Below are 20,748 nucleotides of genomic sequence, written 5' to 3'. Positions count from 1 at the left end.
TTGCTAAGGTGTCATCTTCTGCCTTCAGGCAGATGGGGCAGGGGTCAGATGTGGGTTTCCATTGCACCAGATGGGTGGGGGTCTAGTATTCAGCCTTGAGTGGGGTTGAGTATTCAGACTTGAAGCAAACAGGTGATAAAGGACCAGACAGAGGGGGGTTTAAGTGCCCAGGTTATCCTGCAGCTAACATTCGTTCAGCCCGCCCTGCAGACAACTTAGTTCAGCCTGCCCTACACCTAACAGAAACTGTATTTAATTCACTTTTCTTCTTTATCTCTATAGTTTTTAAAGTTTTATTTATTTTAAGGGGTACTGGGGATTGAACTCAGGAGCCACATCTTCCTCTTTTTTTTTTTTTTTTTTTGCATTTTATTTAGAGACAGGATCTCACTGAGTTGCTTAGCACCTTGCCATTGCTGAGGCTGGCTTTGAACTAACAACCTGCCTGCCTCAGATTCCCGAGCCACTGGGATTACAGGCATGTGCCACCCTACCCAGCTCTATATTTTTTTAAAGCACCATATATTGTCTTATAAAAATATTATAATCTGACTAATAAAAACTATTTGGGTTTCTCTCAAGATGACAAGAATTTATCTTCTCCATGTATTTTTGAAAAACATCTTATCTTCCTCTTACAGAGGTTAATTTAGATCCACCAGAAATAATTACAGTATTTTGTAGCCAGAACTCTTCCATCATGAGACATGTTCTAGTGCTTGCTTTTTCCTCCCATGAGGAATGTCCCTTTTCTCTATCGGGGTCTGCTGTCTTCAAGGTTCTCTTGTGGATTCAATTTCTCATTTTTCAAGGTTTCACGGCATTTGTTTCTTATAGCACTTCAGGAGGGACCAGCAAGACACCTTTCTCTGAAAGCCATTGGCAGTTCATCCAGATGGCCAGGAGCATGACCAGGTTAAACTAGGCTAAGACCCTGCCATGTTTTTCAGGCCTTTCTTCTAACCAGCCTTTGCAACCTCCTGCAAGAATTTGCAAATCACAGTGTTTTTATGGTACCCTCACACTCTGGTGGTAGGGAACTTATGTATTCCTCAGAGTGTCATCTTCAAAATGGCCTTGCTATGAAACTTTATCTGGTGATTCTGATAGAACCATTTCTCTTCTACATAGTGATCTAAAAAAAAACTCAGGTGGTCATGACCATCACAGTGATCTGGAATTCCAAGTCGACAAGATGCACAGAGAAGAATCAGCAGGTCAACCAAAGACATGGAGACAGCGGGTGGAGGAATCCAGAAAAACATTCTGTAAATCCAAGAGGCGGACTATGGCTGTTGACAACTAAGAGAAGCTGGTGACAAGCAAGCTTGGGGTAGGGGTGAGGTATAAGGAAGCTGTAGGCCATGGTTGACTCTGAGATCCATTAAAGGATGTAGATAAGAAGGTGTCCTTGTGAGAGGCCCACATGAAAGAGACCTGTATCGGGAGCCCAGGTGTAATCCTTTCATGCTCAGCCTCTACACTGGGTTCAGGCCCTGGCAAGTGGCCTTTTTTCAATATCCTGTGCCTGCATGGCCAATCCCAACTCTGCCTTAGGTTGGTCACAATGCAACCCTAAGACCTCAAGCTTCCCCATCCCAACCCCACACTTGAACTCCATCTCTTGACCTCACCCACCTCTGATCCTGTACAGAGAGACCCACCCAGCAACACTGCTAGTCTCCTTTCAGATCTTATTTCTCTTCAGACGTCTTACCTCCATCTGTTCAGTAGAGATGATGTCACAAGATTTCTGGAGAAAATAATCAAGGCTCATTCCCAGGATGCAAGGGGAGCTGGGCCCAAGAGGCCACCCAAAAAACATAGGGTGGTTTGGGGTCAGAGGCTTGTGCTGTCGTTCAGCCTTAGTATCTGAGCTCACCCCATTGAAGCACCTTCCAGAACTTTTGGCTGAAGTTTCCATGATGATAGTAAACAAGACTCAAATGCTATGGCTACCAGGCTGGGCCTCATGCCGGTTTTGTTATGTGCTTAAGAATTAAGAGCTCAGATGTGCAGCTGTGATGAGCAGAACAGAGGAAATGGAGCCTCCAGTGTACAGAGGCCCGGGAGAGACTTGAGCAAGAGAAGACTAAAGGCATAGATAGGGAAAGGAGAGGTTCAAAGATGTACTCCAAACCTGGGATCATGGCAAAAGCAATGGGAAGAATCAAAGAAAGGACCTTAGACTGTGGAACCTAGAGAGAGAGGTATGAAGTTTGAGGGAAGCCCAGACATTTCTGTGTTTTCAAGATTCATCAGAGAAATGAGAAGACCCAAGAGAGGTTGCTGTTGGTAGGACTGTCGTAAAATAGAGCACATCCCTGGAGAGCAGAGTTCTCCCAGGCTGCGACTTCGTGAGCAGAGGCCTGAACCTCCTGCCAGGAACACCACCTGTGCAGTGCAAGCATTAGGTAATCAGGAAAAAAGGTTTGTTATTAGTCTTTTCCTTTTATGAAAGTTACAGTTACATAGACTAAACAGTCAAGTCATTTATTTTAGGTTTTCATTCAGAATATGATTCCCTCCCTCTGTTCTCTGATGATATAAAAGAAAAACAAAGTGAAACTCAAACTCAGTTTTTCTTACCATATGTTCACAACACAAACCACTTTGGGCATCTCAAAGTGGATGGGGTTACTTCCCACCAATATGCAATTCTGCCATGGACACACACATCTCTAATTCAGTTTAATTCTGACCTTATCCACCATCAGATCCCACAGCAGGAGGGCTCTGCCCATAGGTCTATCCTCACCTCACTCTCAGATTCAGGCCTCTGGAACTTCTGAGAAGCTACATATTAGGGTTCCAAGGATCATTTCTTCAGGCTTAGTTAAGGTGCTTGAATGGCTCATGGAACTCAGAGAAACATTTATCTGTTTATTATATAGATATTTTAAAGGATAAAAATAAACTACCCAATAAAGAGATTCATAAGGTAAGGTCTGGAAGTGTCCCACTTCCAGGCACTTCTGAACCAACACAGGGAGCTGAGGTGTCCTACCGTCCTGGCATGTGGTTGTGTACTTATTCACCTTCCTGCAAGCCGCCATGCACTCAGAGGTCCAGAAGTCCTCCACAACCTGTCCTTTCAAATTTCTATAGAAGATTCTTTGCATAGGCATGATTAAAGCATGCACAATCATGCAGAAAAGCAATAGAAAAATAAGGATATGGGCTAATGCTTATAGACTGAGTGGGGAAACCCAGCAAGGCCTGTCTGCTCTTCTGGGCCTCTCTGTGCAAAATTTCTCCCTATAGGGAATGGAGCAGGACTCTCTGAAACTGGGGTGGGGGAATTTATGATCTATTATCAAACATAAGTCAGAGAATTTCTTTATGGTCTCTTCAAGACAGAAAGGTGGGGAAGGATTAGTTTCTATGGCCCACAGATGAAAGGAGGGTAGGAAATAGGTCAGAGAGAGACTCTGTTTTCCAGGACTACTTCTGAAGCCTAAAGTATCCCAATGTTATAGCAAAACACTGTCTTCATTCCAACCATCATTGTACAAGGGCTTCCTTTTCTCTGCATCTTATGTCAATTTTTGTCTCTGTGACAAAAGCCATTCTAACTGGGGTGGGATGATATCTCATTATGGTTTTGACTTGCATTTTCTTGATGGCTAATGAAATGGAGCATTTTTTCATGAATTTGTTGACCATTAGAATTTCATCTTTTGAGAATCTTTATATCCTTTACTCATTTTAGTTGGATTACTTGTTTATTGTCATTGAATTTTTGAAGTTCCTTATATATTCTGGATATTAATCTTTTGTCAGCTCGATAGTTTGCAAACATTTTGTTCTCTGTTACTTCGTTGATTATTTACTTTGTTGTGCAGAAGCCGCTTAGTTTGATATAATATTGTTTTTGCTTTGGTTTCTTGTGTTTTGAGGAGTCTTATCCAAAAAATAATTGTCTAGGTCAATGTTTTCCCTGTTTTCTTCTAGTAGTTCATGGTTTCGGGTCTTACATTAAGATCTTTTAACCAGTTTGAGTTCATTTCTGTTTAGGGTGAGAGAGATACTAAAAGTAAATCTACTATATTATTCTGCTATCCTACTTCTGAGTATATTCAAAAGGAAATAAATGATACTAATGTATCAAAGTGATATCTGCACATCCATGTTTATTAGTGCTCTATACACCATAGATCAGCTATAGAATCAACCAAGATGTACATCAATGAAGGAATGGATAAAGAAAATGTGGCCATATATACACAACAAAATGTTATTCAGCCACAAAGAAAAATTATAACCTATAATTTGCAGCAAAATAGATGTAAATGGAGGGCATTAAGCTAAGTTAAGACTGGACCAAGAAACACAAATACCCCATGTTCTTTCTCACATGTGGATACTAAAAATAGTCACCAGAGCATGTAAATGACTACTAGAGGCTGGGAAGGGTTGGAGGAAGGATTTAGAAGGAAGTTGAGTAATGAGTACTAAAACACAGTTTGGGATGATCATGGTTCTCAATGTCCTATTTTAAATTTTGTCAATAACTAGAAGGAAGGAGCTCAAATTTTCCAAACAAACAAAGTCATGATGGAAACATTAATCATCTTGATTTAATTAGTACATATTGTATAAATGTATTGAAATATTGTACTGTACCCCCAAAATATATGCAATCATTATATGTTAATCAAAATTTTTTAAAACCTTTAAGGCAAGGGAAGCATTAACCACCCTGATTTGATCATTACACACTATAGAGATGTATTGAATGATCACACTGTACCCCATAAATTTGTACAATTACAATCACAATTTTTTAACAAGATTCACCTCCATTACTCTGAAGCTGTTCAGAAACTGCTTCAGGAACCAAGGACTAAAGGCCAAATACTTTAACTTTATTATTCTTGTCATTTAGGACATAATAAGAGCTATTAAAACTATGAGCCAGGAACCTTGGACAAAAACTAAAAATATGCGTATCTAAATATCACAAGTCTCAGGAAAACCTTTTTTCTCACTGGTATTGTCCTCTATTGAACTTCTCCCAGTCCTGCAGCTCTCACTGAAGCATCAGCCTATGCCTCTCCTCTAGGTAGGTCTCTGCATGACAGCTGCCTACGCAATGTGAGTCAGTAGTTTGGGTCACAGTTGTCATTGGTTGCTGACAGATAATGTGTCCCTGGAGAGAATTCTCAGTGAGTCCAGCTTTGCCTTTTCTTTTCTTTTTCCCCCTCATCTATACTTTTGTTGTATCTTTATAGGACTATCTGGGTGGTTTGATCTCATCTTTGAATGATGTGAACTTTTCCTGAATCATATTTTCAATAGGATGTTCATATAGGAGAAAGCTGTACGCTGTGGGCCAGACTTCAATTGTTTGACTGCTTAAACAACATATGAAATAGTTTTCATGTCCATAAACTTTAAATATAATTTCACACTGTGCTATTCTTTTTAATCTTGATTTCTTGGAACAGTGTCTTGCTCCTACCACCTCATCTAAGTATCACAAAAGTTCATCTTTCCATCTCCCTCTCTGTCCCTTTGATTCATGTCTAAGTTGTCACAGCTTCTCTGACCTATCTAAACTGTTATGCCTAATGGTCTGTGAACATGGTATATAGGTAAAGACAGAAGTAAGGATCCAACTCCAGTGGAAGAATTTGCATATCTCAAAAGATGACATTGGCTACTCCTATTATAAGTAATGACACATACACTCACAATTTAATCTGTATTCCCCTTAGATACTTATACATTTTGGACATCAAACTTACATCTATTATCCCACTCACACATATATATCTTATATATTTGGAGTAGATATTTGAGATGTATAAAGAATTGAAATCTAAAACTGTCCTCTTTCTATTAAATCATGTTACTTCTAAAAGAAAATCTAGAAATCTTCAGAAGAAAGCAAGAATAGGCTACTTGGAAGAGCTCCCAAGAGGGGTACTGACTCCTTCTTCATACACTAGTGAACATAAAGACCCTCAGTATGTGGTACCCTTTGTTACAATTGCAAGTTTTTAAGTCTTTTTTAATAATTTTTTATTTGTTCTAATTAGTTATACATGACAGTAGAATGCATTTTGACACATCATACATAAATACAGTATAAATTCTCATTATTCTGGTTGTACAATAGAATTACATCAGTCATGAAATCATATATGCACACAGGGTGATAATGTTCAATTCTACTCTCCTTCTCAGTCCCCAATCCCCTCCCCTCCCTTCACTCCCCTCTATCTAATCCAAAGTACCTCTATTCTTCACAAGCATCACCCCCTTATTGTGAATTAGTATCTGCATATCAGAGAAAACATTGGCCTTTGGTTCTTTGGGATTGGCTTATTTTGCGTAGCAAAATATTCTCCAGCTCTATTTTCAGGCAAATTTCATAATTTAATTCTTCTTTAAGGATGAGTAATACTTCTTTGTGTACATATATCAAAATTTCTTGATCCACTCATCTGTTAAAGGGCACCTAGATTGGTTCCATACTTTAGCTATTTTGAATTGAGCTGCTATAAACATCCATGTGGCTGTATTACTGTAGTATGCTGATTTTAAGTCCATTGGGAGTGGTTAAGTCTTTGGAGTTAGCTTCTCAGAGACTAATGATCTCTGTCTTCCTTAAAGCTCTGTCTAGAGGGTCAAGTGATTGCATTTTTTAAGTGTCACTCAAACACCCTTATGCCTTTGTAATTAAGCCTTTACATTTACTCTAACACTGATTAGTACCTGTTGTTTAGTCAAGTAATTTCAGCTGATCCTTCTCAAACTACTTGCTATAAGGACCAGTGTTTTACTTTCCCACTGGTCCATATATACTTTTTAAAGTATACAGATAAATACTTTAAAAAATTACTAGAATAACAAAATGCAGAAAATCATTGCACATAGACATTAGGAGTCGAAATTTATTGGTAGTTTCAGCAAATATAAAACTAAATCAGAACGGATATAGCATCAAAAAAGAAAAGAATTTCAGAAACAATACATAGTGTGAAAAATAGGCACATGGATGGTTAATATAAAAAAATACTGTTCTTGTTACTTTTGTTTTTAATAAAAAAATTTAAAATTGTGAATAAGATAGTCAGTTTCTCATATTAAACATGTATGTAACACTTTGAACAAGCTTAATGACATTTAAAAGATTTTATATTACAAATTATTTAACAATGGTAGAATAAAAGTTTTAGAGCCATTTTATCAATCTCAAAATATCAGGGATTTTTTAGCTTTTATCCAAACTGAAGTATATGAAAGTGCTATATTTTCAAAATTGATTTTTAAGTCACACTAGCCCACACCTATAGTCCCACTTCTTGGAAAGATGAGGTAGAAGATGAGGTAGAAGGATTTTATGAACCCATAATTTTGAGAACAATTTTGACATTTTGAGACCCCATCTCAAAAACAAAAGCTATATACATATACATATATATATATATACACACACATATATATTACTTATATACATATATAGACATATATTAATCTTTTAATGATAGTCAGTTACATGATTTTCCTGTGAAATTGTAATAATTAAAAATAAATCACCTTCTAGATAAAATAATAAGATCTATATACATAAGCACTAGGCATGGATCTTCTTTTGTTAGAAAATAATGAAAATGTAAGGTGAGGCTCTTGATGATAAACCTTGGCAGATGTGCAATATCAAGATCACCAATTACTTCCTTGATAATTGTTGTCAAGTCATGGAACTGTATTCTTTCAAGCTTCTACTTGGGATTTTGCCCTTCAGTCTTATCTGCCATGGAAAGACATGTTAATTTTTTCCTTCCAAAGCAATTGTAAGGCCACACAAAGAACACAAAAAGACAAATAAGACAAATTAGACAATTAAGAGCAGCCAGTTGTCCAATACTGTCTTTAAAGTCAGTATCAAATCACTTACCTTGCAGAAAAACTGAGTTGATTCCATAGTTCAAATATTCTCCACTGAACTTTCCCCGTCAGTCAACAAGTTCCTCCAAACACATTAACAATTGTTTTTGATCGGCTCCCACATTATTGCTTCCCAAAAGGAAAATAATCTTAAATCTAACTTATTGTTCCTCATGGGATACACGTTTTACTATTTCTCTAAGCACAGTTCACTTCAACTGTATAGTACTTTAAAAAAAAAAACGAAGAAAACATTACTTTGATTTATAATCTCTCACAAACCTCTACTGTGTGCTATTATTTTGTATTGTATTGTTTTGTTTTTTGGATTTCATGGTACTGAAAATTGAACCCAGGAGTGCTCTACCACTAAGCTACAATCCCAGTCTTATTTTGAGACAGGTTCTCAAAAATTGCCCAGGCAGGCCCCAAATTTTCAATCTTTCTGCCTCACCCTCCCCTCTAGCTGAGATTAAAAGCTTGTGCCACCACCTCCAGCACAGTCACAGACCTGTTAATATGGGTAATTGTTCTAGAACTGCTCAGCAGTTATATGTAACTCCTCCCAGTTATGTCTTGTCTTTGACGTGGTCTATACCCTGTTCAACAAAGAAACTCCACTTAGATGTTGTAACACAAATGGCAATAAAAGACTCTAAATACTTGCTCTTGGTTGCTGTATTAAGCCTATTTTAAGACAGAAGTAAATTATTCACTGGTTAGCAGTGATTCACAGACTACACCTTGCAACTCACTGATTCAACCATTATATTCTCCCCACTCATGGGGAACTCTCAGAAGTGATATTTAGATGATTTTCTGAGTTTGCAAAGTCGTTCCATGATAAACTACTCTGCCCTTAGGATGCATTCAATAAATGTTTATTAATTAGAACATTTAGTAGAACTACATGACGAGGCCATGTTGTCATTATCTATATCCAAGAAATATTTTTTAACACAGTTGTCTTAATTTTGGTTCAAGTCAAAAAAGAAAGTTTGTTATTCTTTTTGTATCATTTCGAGTAAGTCTTTTTGTATTATTTTGAATATATCTTTCCTTGGTATGTGGAGAAACTCAGCAACAGAGAGCTGAGTTTCCCAAAATTTCCAATCAAAGAACAATATATTCACTGATCTCTCAAAACCATCTCCTTTATTTTATTTATTCATTCCAATTTCCCACTTCTTTTTCTACTAACATTCCCCAAAGGAACATATACATTTACTATATGTCTTTTATTATGTGTAGTTCTTATAAAATGCATAGTGCTGTAATGTGTGCTTGTTTTAATTTTAGTAAATGCTACTATTATATTTTATTTTCTTTCTTACTCTTTTAGTCTTAATTCTTCTTCTAGACCATGCCAAGAGCATAAACTTTGCTAGCTCGTTAGTGTTCTTTTTTATTAAATAAAAAAAATAGATCCATCTAGATTAATGTTAAGCAACCACTACAGACAGGTCATATCTGGCGCTGCTGCTTTATGAAAATAAACTTCATGGAACATAGCCAAGCCCATTCATTTGTATACTACGAATGCTTTCCCTCTACAACTGCCAAGTTTTATAGTTGCCACAGAAACCATAAAAAACTGCAAAGCTGAATATATTTACATGGGAGTTTTGTAGAAATTTCACTGTCCCTGGAACTGGACGATCACGGGATGACAGCTCCCATATTCTCATTGTTAGAAATCTTTTTGACAGCCATTCTTACTGCCTGATGAGGAAGATAAACAAACATTTACCATGGCTGCAGAGATTCTCCTAAGGCACTTTCCACTTCAGAAACCCCACTTGTGGTCACGCGGCACGGCCACAGCGCTGGCACACCCAGTCGCTCTTTGGAAATGCTCATTCAACAAGCTCCATCTTAACTCCCCTGGATTTTTATGGTCTTGAACAATTAAGTCACGGTGTCTGAGACTGTGAGACTGCTTTTGAAATGAGCCCATAACTAATGCTCACTATAAAAAGAATCTGAGCTCACTGAGAGCTGATCCTCATTCTTTGTGACTAATGATGTGCCCTTTTACTTTTTAGTATTAATTATGGATGACAATTGTTTCCTATATTATAGAACACTCTAAAAAGTTTCAGGTTTAGGGGTAACATTTAAAAATATAGCAGACACAAACACTTTGCAATTGAAGCAGGACTGGTAAAGACAGCACACCCTAAGCTCTTCGCATCAGATGAAGGTCTTTCAGGGTATGTTATTCTTCATCTTTTGTCCTGTCTAGCCAGCATATTATGGGGTGGCTTATTAAAGACTCAATTTATGGCAAAGTCTATGTCTCGTAAAGTGCTAGCCATAGAGAAGCTAGTCATTAAATTTCAGTTGGATGAATGTGGGGATGTGCTGGGTGTTTGGAATTGAATGCCAGCCCTCTAGAAACTTTGAAAGTAAAAACAAAGAAAGTACTGATACGGGAAATTGGTGTTGAACATTCAGGCCACAGCATGAGAAGAGTCCAAACACAAATGGACAATGAGTTACAAAACCCGAGGACCTGCATGAGGACCATGGGCTGCTGGGGAGCACAGGAGGACACAGTCAAAATAAATGACTAGCCTCACTGGAGTCTTATTTATGCTCAATTGGTGCAATTAACATCAAGGAAACAATCATGCCTTCATTAACCCTGAGGAGTCAGTAACAAATGTTTGGTGTATGAATATTTTAATTGCTTTTGGATTTCACTTGTTTTCAATTCCTTAGCAAAGATTTAAATTGAATTAAGACATGATTACATGAAACTTCTTATATTGAAATCAAAGCACCTTTCCAGATTAACAAGCAATTATTGTTCCCAGTAAATGTAAAAGTATAAAAAGCTAATCCCTGAATATGATACTTATTCATTATTCTTGCTATTTGATGTTTTTTAAAACTTTGTTGTACAATATTTAAAATTCACTGAAGGACATAAAGAATGATACAGTGAAATATAATTATTTACACATTACTCAATTTGAAAAGTGAAATATCCTTAATCCATTTGAAGCCCCAAGTGGTCTCATCCCTGATCATAGAACACTATGATCTATCCCTACCAAAAATAAATATTCTATTGATTTTGAAGATTATGTTACTATATATATAATATGTATATATATATAATTTATAATTATCTTAATAATTTTCTAGGTATATATCCATCCCTAACAATATAAAGTACTGTTCATGGCTGTTTTAGTCAGCTTTTTCACTGCTGCGACTAAAGTTGTGATCTGACCAACACAACTGTAGGGGAGGAAAGTTTATTTGAGGGCTCACAGTTTCAGAGGTCTTAGTCCAGAGAAGGCTGGCTATATTCCTCAGGGCTCGAGGTGAGGCTAAACATCTTGGCGGAGTGTGTGGCAGAGGGAAGCGGCTCACATCACTCTGGTCAAAAACCAGAGAGAGCAACTCCAGCTCCAGATGCAAAATATATACCCAACAGCCACGCCCCCAGTTAACCACTTCCTCCAGCCACATTCCACCTGCCTCTAGTTACCACTCAGTTAATCCCATCAGGGTTAACTGAGTGGTAGCTAGATTGGGTTAAGACTCTCACAATCCAATCATTTCTCCTCTGAACCTTCTTGCATCGTCTCATATGTGAGCTTTTGGGGGACACCTCATATCCAAACCATAATAATGGCATACATGAAACTGGTATTATATTTGGGTACTCTTTAGCAAATTATTTTAATAAGTATTACATTTTAAGATATATCCATACTGATACAGGTAGCTGTTGTATAATATTCCATTGCATGAATCTAACATATCTTTATACATTCCATTTTTATTAATATTTAGGTTCTTTGCAATTTTTGTTACTATTACAAATATTATTTTATGAACATTAATGTGCATTTTTCCTTGTGGGCATTGTAAGAGTTTCTTTAAGGTAGGAAGCTCATAATAATAACTTTACTACTACTAGTACTACTACTACTAATAATAATAATAATAAAACGTACCAAGCTAAGAGCTAAATATGTAATATCTATATATTTTACATATATTAAATCGTTTTATTTCCACATCAACCCTACACCACTGTGCTGCCCATCACTACTGCCCCACCTTGGAACCCTATGAGATAGATAAAATTATTGTCACCATTTTACAGCTATAGCAAACATTAAGTGAGAAATCATTGGAAATATGTAAATTTTCAATTTTACCAGATGGGAGAAAATATTCTTCCACATGTCATGACAATTTCCATTCCTGTTTGTGATATATATAATTTCATATTTTTCAACATTCTTGTAACACATAATAGTGTTAGGTTTTCAAAACTGGGTTTTGAAAGTCTTTAGATAAATAATGTATATTCATCTTTTATTTGTGTAAATGCTTGGGTGAGAGAGAGATCAGAACATATGATCTTAGGAGTGATACAAGAGAAAGGAGAACTCAGAGAAGAGGAACTGAGAACACGGTGACATGCCCTTAAGAGAGTCAAATGTTAGGGTTCATCTTGGAAGGTGCCTGTCCAAGAAAGAGCCAGACAATTGCAAAGTCTTTGTTTTTCCAGTGCTCACAGGGCCTTAGATAACTACAGAGGAAGTCTGAATTAAACATTAGAAGATAGGTAATCCCATTCTCTCTAACTTCCATTTCTTTCCTAGCTTGAACAAGGTAACTTTCAGTGGGTGATGTGCTTTTAATACCTTCCACTTTCTTCTCTTTAAGTTGTGAATCATAAAGAAATTCTCACGAGGTATGAAATAACAGAGAAAAAACAGTGCCTTTTTGAAACATCAAAATATTCACTTTTCCCCAGCACTAAAGAATTTTCTTATACTTCCCATTAGAGGAAAAGTGTTTATTAAGCATGTTTGATGGATATGGAGATGCACCCAAATTATAAACAAAAGATTAAGAATCTTTACAACTGTGGTCAAATCAAATGAAATAAAGCTTTCAAGCTCATGAAGATTATCGGAAGTGCCATTTTCCACTAACACACTAATATTAACACTTGAAGAACGCTGAATCTTAAATTGCACCAAATGGAAAATGCTCTGCAGAGAGAGTGGGCTTTTCACCCCAGGCCGACTGATTCCCTCTTCACAAAGGGCCCCTATGTGTTCAGCAGATTTCAGAGAGTGGCATTTTTGTAAGGGTGCTATACAAACATGCTTGATTAAGTAAAAGGGTAGAAATTGTTTTGCAAAGACATAAAAATTCAGGCCATAAATGTTAAAAATAAGCTCACGGCAACAAAACTGTAATTTAGCCACATATCCCTATGTTTTCGTGGCAAATGCCTTTCCCCACAGAAACTTAGAGGTACTATCACCTTCATAAAACACTACCAACTAATCCTCAAAGGGGGAATTGAAGGACTCTGAAAGGTCTGATCCCCTACTGAATTTTATAGAAGAAGCTTTATGAGACCATGAATGAGTCCTTTTTCCACCACTCTCCTCCCCAGTACTGGGGATTGAACCCAGGAGCACATCCTACCCCTTTTAATTTTTTAATTTGAGATAGGGTATCCCTAAATTGCTGAGGTTGGCCTCAAACTTGATCCTCCTTGTTCTTCTGAGTAGTTGGGATTATCAGTATATACCACCATACCTGGCTAAATCTGATTCTGCAATTCCTGAGAACACAGCCACAGTAACAAGAAGAGCTTGCTTCTTCTGTTTCTTAGTCCCAAAAGATCTCTAAACTCTTGAAACATCAACTTGGATTATTTAATGCACAAAATAAGGAATTTTTCATCTTCCTGGAATTTCGGTTATAAAGAGACACCCAAACTTGGTGTCATTGTTATAGGCCAAAGTCCCTCAGTTCAAAAATGGAATGTCTTCTCTTCCTCTTTTGCAAAACAAAGAAAACATGTTTCGCGGTGAACACTTGGTGATGGAGGGTCAGTTCTAAGTGACTATTAGCCAGACTTTACTCTCCCGTGAAACTACCCAAAGAAGGATGGAGTCCACCATAATATTCAAAAGAAGAAGAGAGGGGGAACAGAAAAATAAAAGAAATGGCATATTTTGAGGAAAAATATTTGTTCTTCCTGTGTCTTAATTAAGCATGTTTGTTCTCCATGAGGACATCTGCATTTGCACCTAAATTATTTGAGATCTCAAGTCATAAGACAAAAAAAAAAAAAAAACTGTCTCAATCAAGAACAGTCTAACTAGCAGAATTTCTGCACATGAAATACTCAGAAATCATTGTCTTTTAATGTATTTACATACCAAAGGGGAAAAAAAGATTTTGAAAGGTGTGTTATTAGCCAAGAATGTGATCTTACTGCGATAGTTTTCTGAAGGGGTCTTCTGATATTTGTCTTCCTTTAAAATGGATTCAGAGGAGGGGAGAGGAAATAAGAAAGGAATGTGGAAGAATGAAAGGAAGAGAGAGAAAGAAAGGATGGGAAGGATCTCTGAGAGAGAAAATTTCATTCATTAAGATGTCTCATTCCTCTATGACAAATTAGCATGTAGAAATTTCACAGTTCGTTTCCTTAAGGAAACAAAGGATCTTTGTTATCTTTAATGCATTCTAAGTTTATTTCTTTGAAATTATGCTGAATTCTGAAGGATTAGCATTCAGGAAGGAGAAGCAACCCAGATGACACTAAACAATAGCAGTTTTAGAAAATAGACAAGTGAACATATACCTACTGAAATAAACCAATGCTCCTTTCCCAATTTGGTTTTACAAATTTTTTTAATGGCCCAGGGCATGGATGGTGAGAAAAAAAGGCTTCTGAATTCAAGGAACCCAAGGAGAACCCATAAGGAAACCAACAAATTCAATTTCAAGGATCCAAAATTATAGCTAATATTGTTGGATTTGTCTTGGTTTGAGATTCAACAGAGGCAGATCTTGAAACAGGGATATAAATGCAACTAGTGTATCCGGGAAATGAAGAAAATACCAGCAGGACAGTGGGGAAGTGAGACAAGAAGATAAGTCACCTTAATAAGTATGGAAATCAACCATAGAGCAAGAGGTTGCTGTCATTGTAGGACACAAGTCCCAGTGTCATCATTTTTCAGTGCCAAGGAAGCTGGAATGCTCATTGGGTGCTGCTTCTAGGGGTGTTAATTCTCTGACACTTCCCAATAATTAGGGACGGTCAGTCTCACTCACCAGAAAAACACCCAGACAGGGCACCATAGGAACAGGTAGTTACAATATATGGGAATTCACTGAAGTGCTTGAAAGAAGGGCATACAAGGGGCACCAGAAGTGTCAGCAACTGTTGCGCAGGACTGAATGCAAAAAGTAATTATCCTACATCCACTATGTATCATAACCCACAGAGAATTTGCCTTCATATAGCACAAACTGTTTAGAGATATATCATTTCATATGACAAATTTTTAAATAACATAAGGAACCAGTGAAATTTTAACATGACCAATGCTACTTCCTTTAGACCATTAGATAAAGTACCAAAGCCCTGGAAATATGAAGCTACCACTGGAGTTTTACAGAGTCGGTACATATTATGAACCTCATTTCTCAAGACAGATTTACAATGGTCAAGAGTGTCCTGTTATTACAGTTTACAAAGGACTTAAACATTCAGCATCTCCTTTATTCTCACTGCAGGATGGTGGGTTGGGCAGATTTGAGGATTATTTCACTTGTGAGGAAGTAGCCTGAGAGGTTACATGGTTCGCCTAACATTCTACAACTGCTAAAGGGCAATTGACCCACTTTCTTATTTCTCTTTTCCTCCTATGCCTCTGTATTCTAAGACTACTGACATGGTTCCAGGAAGGTTTTTGTTAAAGTTAATTAAAGGTCTCCAAATCTATTGGAAAGTATATACTTGCATTGTTTCCCAAAATACAAAAAGTAACAATAAAATAAAAGAAATATATTTCAACTTCTCAAACATCTATGATAGTATACAGATCTGGTACTATAATGACTAAGTCTCCTCATTAATTTCTATCATATGAAATGGATTCTACAACATTTTCTATTGTAGATAGTATTTAATATAGCACTAGCCTAAATTTTTCCCTATGGAAATGAAAAGTCTTTGTGGATTTTTGACAAGTTTTTTTTAGCAAAACTCATAAGTGAAGCCACATGCTTCTTACTCATATTCAACTCATGTGTGGAGAAAAGATGACATCTTTATTTCTCTAAAATTGATATTTTGTTTTTTAAAAGTACCACCTGCTGGGATTTATGTGTGGGTCCTTATGGATGGGCAAATAGATGTGAAGGAATAAGAATTTACAAGCAAATATTTTGCTAAAGAATAGCATATTCTTGCATATAAGAAAATATGCAAATGTTAAGTGCACATCTGAATGGATTTTCAAAAAGTAAACAAACTTAAGAATTTAGCACTCAGAGCAAGAAATAGAATATTACTAGCACCCCATAACCTTCCCCCATGTCACCTTCCTGTTTCTACCCTTGGAGTGTGCAAATAGATAAAATCCAATTCACTGCAGGTCAAGTATCCCTTATTCAAAGCTTGGGACCAGAAGATTTTTCTCAGATTTAGAATATTTGCATATATATATAATTAGAAAAAAAAGTCTAAACAGAAAATTCATGTATGTTTTATATACACCTCATATATCTAGCCTGAATATAATTTCATATATTTTTAATGTACCCGTATTTCGACTGAAACCTGTCACAGGAAATCAGATATGAAATTTTGCATTGGTGCCCTGATGATGGTACTCAAATTTAAGTTTCAAATTTTGGAAAACTTCACATTTCAAGGTTTTTTTATTTGGATGCTTTAATTTATATTTGATAATGCTTAAATCGCCCATTCCCTATCTAGTAGACTATGCTCCTTTCTTCTTTCTCTGCCCTCAACAGGAAAATAGCTCAGCATGGAAAGTGTGGGGCTGAAGTCTCTGTGATCTGAGAAGAGGGTGTCAGATCTGCATTCAGAGTCCACACTGGTTCTAAAGAAGAAATAAGACACTTTGCTCTTGTCTGTGTCACTCAGTGCATGGCAGGGTGGAACCAGCCGTTCCTGAGGACTGGGCCCCACATCAGCACATTTCTGAATGGTGCTATGACTCTTTACCAGTTTGTGATCATGACTCTGGCCCAGACAGTTCTAAGATGGTGCTCCTTTCTCCACCATAATGATCCTTCTGCAAAATCCTTAACCATGATCCCAATTCTCTTTTCCCCTTCAGAGGTCTATGTCAACATCTATGTCCCACTTATAGCATATAGAAGCTACCTACAGTTTGAGAACACCCAATGTCAAATCCTCCCTTGTGCTCTCATCATTATAATTTTTGTTTTCCTTTCAAGGACCCAAATGGGAAATATAATAGTTCTTGAAAGGGATGTCAAATAATGTCTAATCACCTATCTCCCTAAGTCTGTCTTTGCCACTACAGGAGAACTGTTGCTCATCTCTTTGTTGGAAGTGGTCATGAGCAGAGTGTAAAAGCCTGTGCATTTTATCTAGTGCTTCTATATCACATTTCTAGGAATAAGAACTTCTGCAAAGAATATGTTCACCCTCCCACCAACATATCCCTTTCTATTTTTATTTTACATGTTTAAAGCAGTAACCATCAGGCTTTTCTTTCTTCTATATTGTATTAAATCCTGTCCTATTCCATTGAACTTTTCTTTTTCAATAGCATAGTCATTTCCCCCTCCCTTAGTGGTATTGGGTGGTAGAGCCATCTCATTTCTATGTAAGAAAGTCTATGACCTGAGTCTGTAGAATAGTTATCTTCTATGATAGAACAGACCTAGAAGAGCATTTGAAAATCTGTTCTATCATAATATAGCAGGACATCCAAAAGTCTTGTTAAATACAGCAACAACCGTACAAGTCTTGTTATTCTCTTTGGATTTCTGCTATAGCAAACCTCACCTCTCCCCATCCTCCCACTTTTCACCCCTACCTCACCTATCTTCCCAGATGATGGATGCTCAAGTAGACTGAGGATAAGGCTACTAGTCAGAAACAGAAAACAGAAAAAAAACCATATAAACATATTTCAAAATATCAATTCCACATACACATATAAATTAATATAAATTGCATAAAGAATAACTTTAGCATATGCCCCACCCCAATCTTCCTGCATTACTGAGAACTGTGCATTATAACTGAAGAACTCTGGCCAGTTTTAGAAGCACTGAGTTAAAAACAATGCAGTAAAAAAAAAAATCAACAGACATTTATGTTTGTATGATCCTTTCCAGTTTAAAGATTATTTAACTTTAATTATCTCACTTGGTTCTCACTAAGTGAAGTTATGTTCTAATTTAGAGGACTAAAGAGTTTTACCTACTTCCCACTAGCAATAGTGGTACAGTGAGATCAAAAAAGAAACTTCGGCTTTAAAATGGATTCTTTTAATGTGTCTCACTCTGAGAGCGGAAACTAAAATCCAGACTTGGGACTGAATTGCTGGGTTTGAAAATTATCTTTGTAAACCCATCTTTATCATAAGATATAGATCAAGCAGGAGTCCATTATTCTTTGAGAAACTCTGGACATTGGAAAAGTAACCTCAATTTAAATGCTTCAAAGTGAGATACTAAGGGTGTTGTTTTACAAACATGACCAGCATCGTAGTGAATGGGTGCATTCTTGCACAGGTTAATAATGTGGACTGATGATTTGCTTCCTGAGGCAGGGGCCTGAGGCAGGACTTGAGTCTTTCCTTCCAGAGACATTAAAATCAGACTCTTTGGGGAGTAAAAATATGGACTCCAGGATCTTGGCAGTGTGCCAGGAGCTGCAGTTCAAGGAGAAATCAAAGAGAGTAGGCAGCTTGATAAATTATAGGAAAGTAGAAGCTGAAATCATATTTTTAAGTTTTCCTTTTTTGCATTGGAATTTCCTTATGTTCTCTTCAAGTATCAGCTAAGTTTCATTCATAATCTTTTGGAAGTTGTGCTTGCATGAAGCATCCTGGTTCATAGCTTTTGGTGAAAGAGATCAGAGGAAATAATGATGTTAGACAAGGGATCTCAGACTCCCAAAGGAGAGAAAGATGAGGGGACTGAGCCTCAATCTAGAAAATGAGGTGCTGGGGACACAGGTAGGCCCATAGAACCTGCAGCACCTCTCATGTTCTCAGAAATTCCTACTGGCATCAACAGAGGGCACTTATCACAGACCACTAGACAGTAAAAGACAGGGCTTCTCATAGTGGAAATTGGTTTGAAATAGAGTAAGTCAAACTTTTTGAAATTCTTATATACACTTGTATTAAAAATAAATTTAAACCCATAGTTACTAATGTCAAATATTAACTTTATTATAGATATATTTTAAAGTTCAACTAAATAATATCACCATATTGTCCAAAAATTAAATAAATTGGTTTTTGTTTCTTCCTTGCATCCTCGAGGACACCATTCTTCCCACCTGCTGGCCAGTCTGAGGAATAGTTCCTTAGTGAAGTGTCTATATCATGCTGAGCCACAAGATGTCAGCCTAAGATTAGTTGGTTTGGATTTTTCTATCCCTTGGAATTTTTTTTTTTTTCCTCCCTTTCATGAACAAAAGGACTTTTGAGGACCTCAGGATACTTGGGATCAGAAACAGAGACTACAGATGTCACTCACCCTGAGAGCTCTTCAAGCCTGTTAGCAGCCATCTTTGGTGGAGAAATGACAAAAGGTGACACTAGCTCCTTTCTGTCATATCACCAGAGGAAACTGCATTCCAAATGTGGTGTGCAAACATTTCTATTATCCTTGCTCTGTCTCCTGCCCACCTGTCTTCTCTGCCAATTCCCTCCTGAGTTAGGCTTTCAGGCAGATGGGCAAGCCTGCATGCCTTGGGAGACATCCCTCTGGGAATGAGATCCTGCCTTCCTTTTATTGCAAGCATCCCTAGTCTTTGTGAATGATTTTCTCCAAGACCCCATCAGTTGGCATTACAAAAGATAAAGCCCCTTTAACAGAACACTTGCTTCACTAACCTGACGCTCACACTTCCTATGAATACTCCCACTTGTCTGGATTCTTCTATAAGTCTGGGGATGGGGTGGCTTTCAGGGACAATAAGGATAGTGTTTCTTTTCTTGTCAAATCCAGAACATGGCCTGGACCCATCTGTTTGCAGTCCTTTCCAGAAGGTGGGTAATAAGGGGCCAAAGTATGAATGTCCTCTTCAGACTCTCTTAAATTTTACATTGTTAGCAATTGTTAAAGAGAATTGGAGTTGTGGGATTCTGTGTATTGTGCTTATGAGAAAGACTCTAACAAGTTTTGAATGCTTTATTTCATCTAACTGTCGTAATTCAATGAATTAATATTATCTTCACTTGATAAATTAAAAAATTGAACTCAGAAAGTCTTCAATAACTTACTCATATTCTTATAACTAGTAAGTCATACAGAAGTAAGACCTGTCTGATTCCAGAACCTTCCACTTAACCCTTTCTGAATAGCAAGTTTTAAATAATCTATGTGAAAATATGATAAAAAAACTGCTTGAGAGGGTATAAAGCCCCCCAGCTAAAGGGTTACAACAGGCCATCATATCACCCATCTCAACCATTTAGAGCTGCCATGTGTCTCTGGCCCATTGGCTAGTACTGCAGAATCAGAACTAGAAATAGTGGCATCTATGAATGGTGACAAAGGTACTGAGCATCCAGGACTATTGAGCTACATTTGTAGGTTTGGCTAGAATCAGAAATAGAAGTTCAAAATAAATGATGGTCTTTAGCATTAAATGTTCTGATAAATGTAATTTTTAAAGAAAAACATAAGTAAAATAATATTTAATCGTTTGTAGTCATTATTGGTCTTCTCTCCCTCTCTCTGTCGGTCCCTACCTATGGTCATATGAAGGTTCCCTTTTCTCAAACCCATCAGATTTACCACTCCTTTTTTATAGTAAAT

Source organism: Ictidomys tridecemlineatus, chromosome 5 (genome assembly GCF_052094955.1).
Source record: "Ictidomys tridecemlineatus isolate mIctTri1 chromosome 5, mIctTri1.hap1, whole genome shotgun sequence".
NCBI lineage: Eukaryota > Metazoa > Chordata > Mammalia > Rodentia > Sciuridae > Ictidomys > Ictidomys tridecemlineatus.
This window is presented reverse-complemented; position numbering follows the sequence as displayed.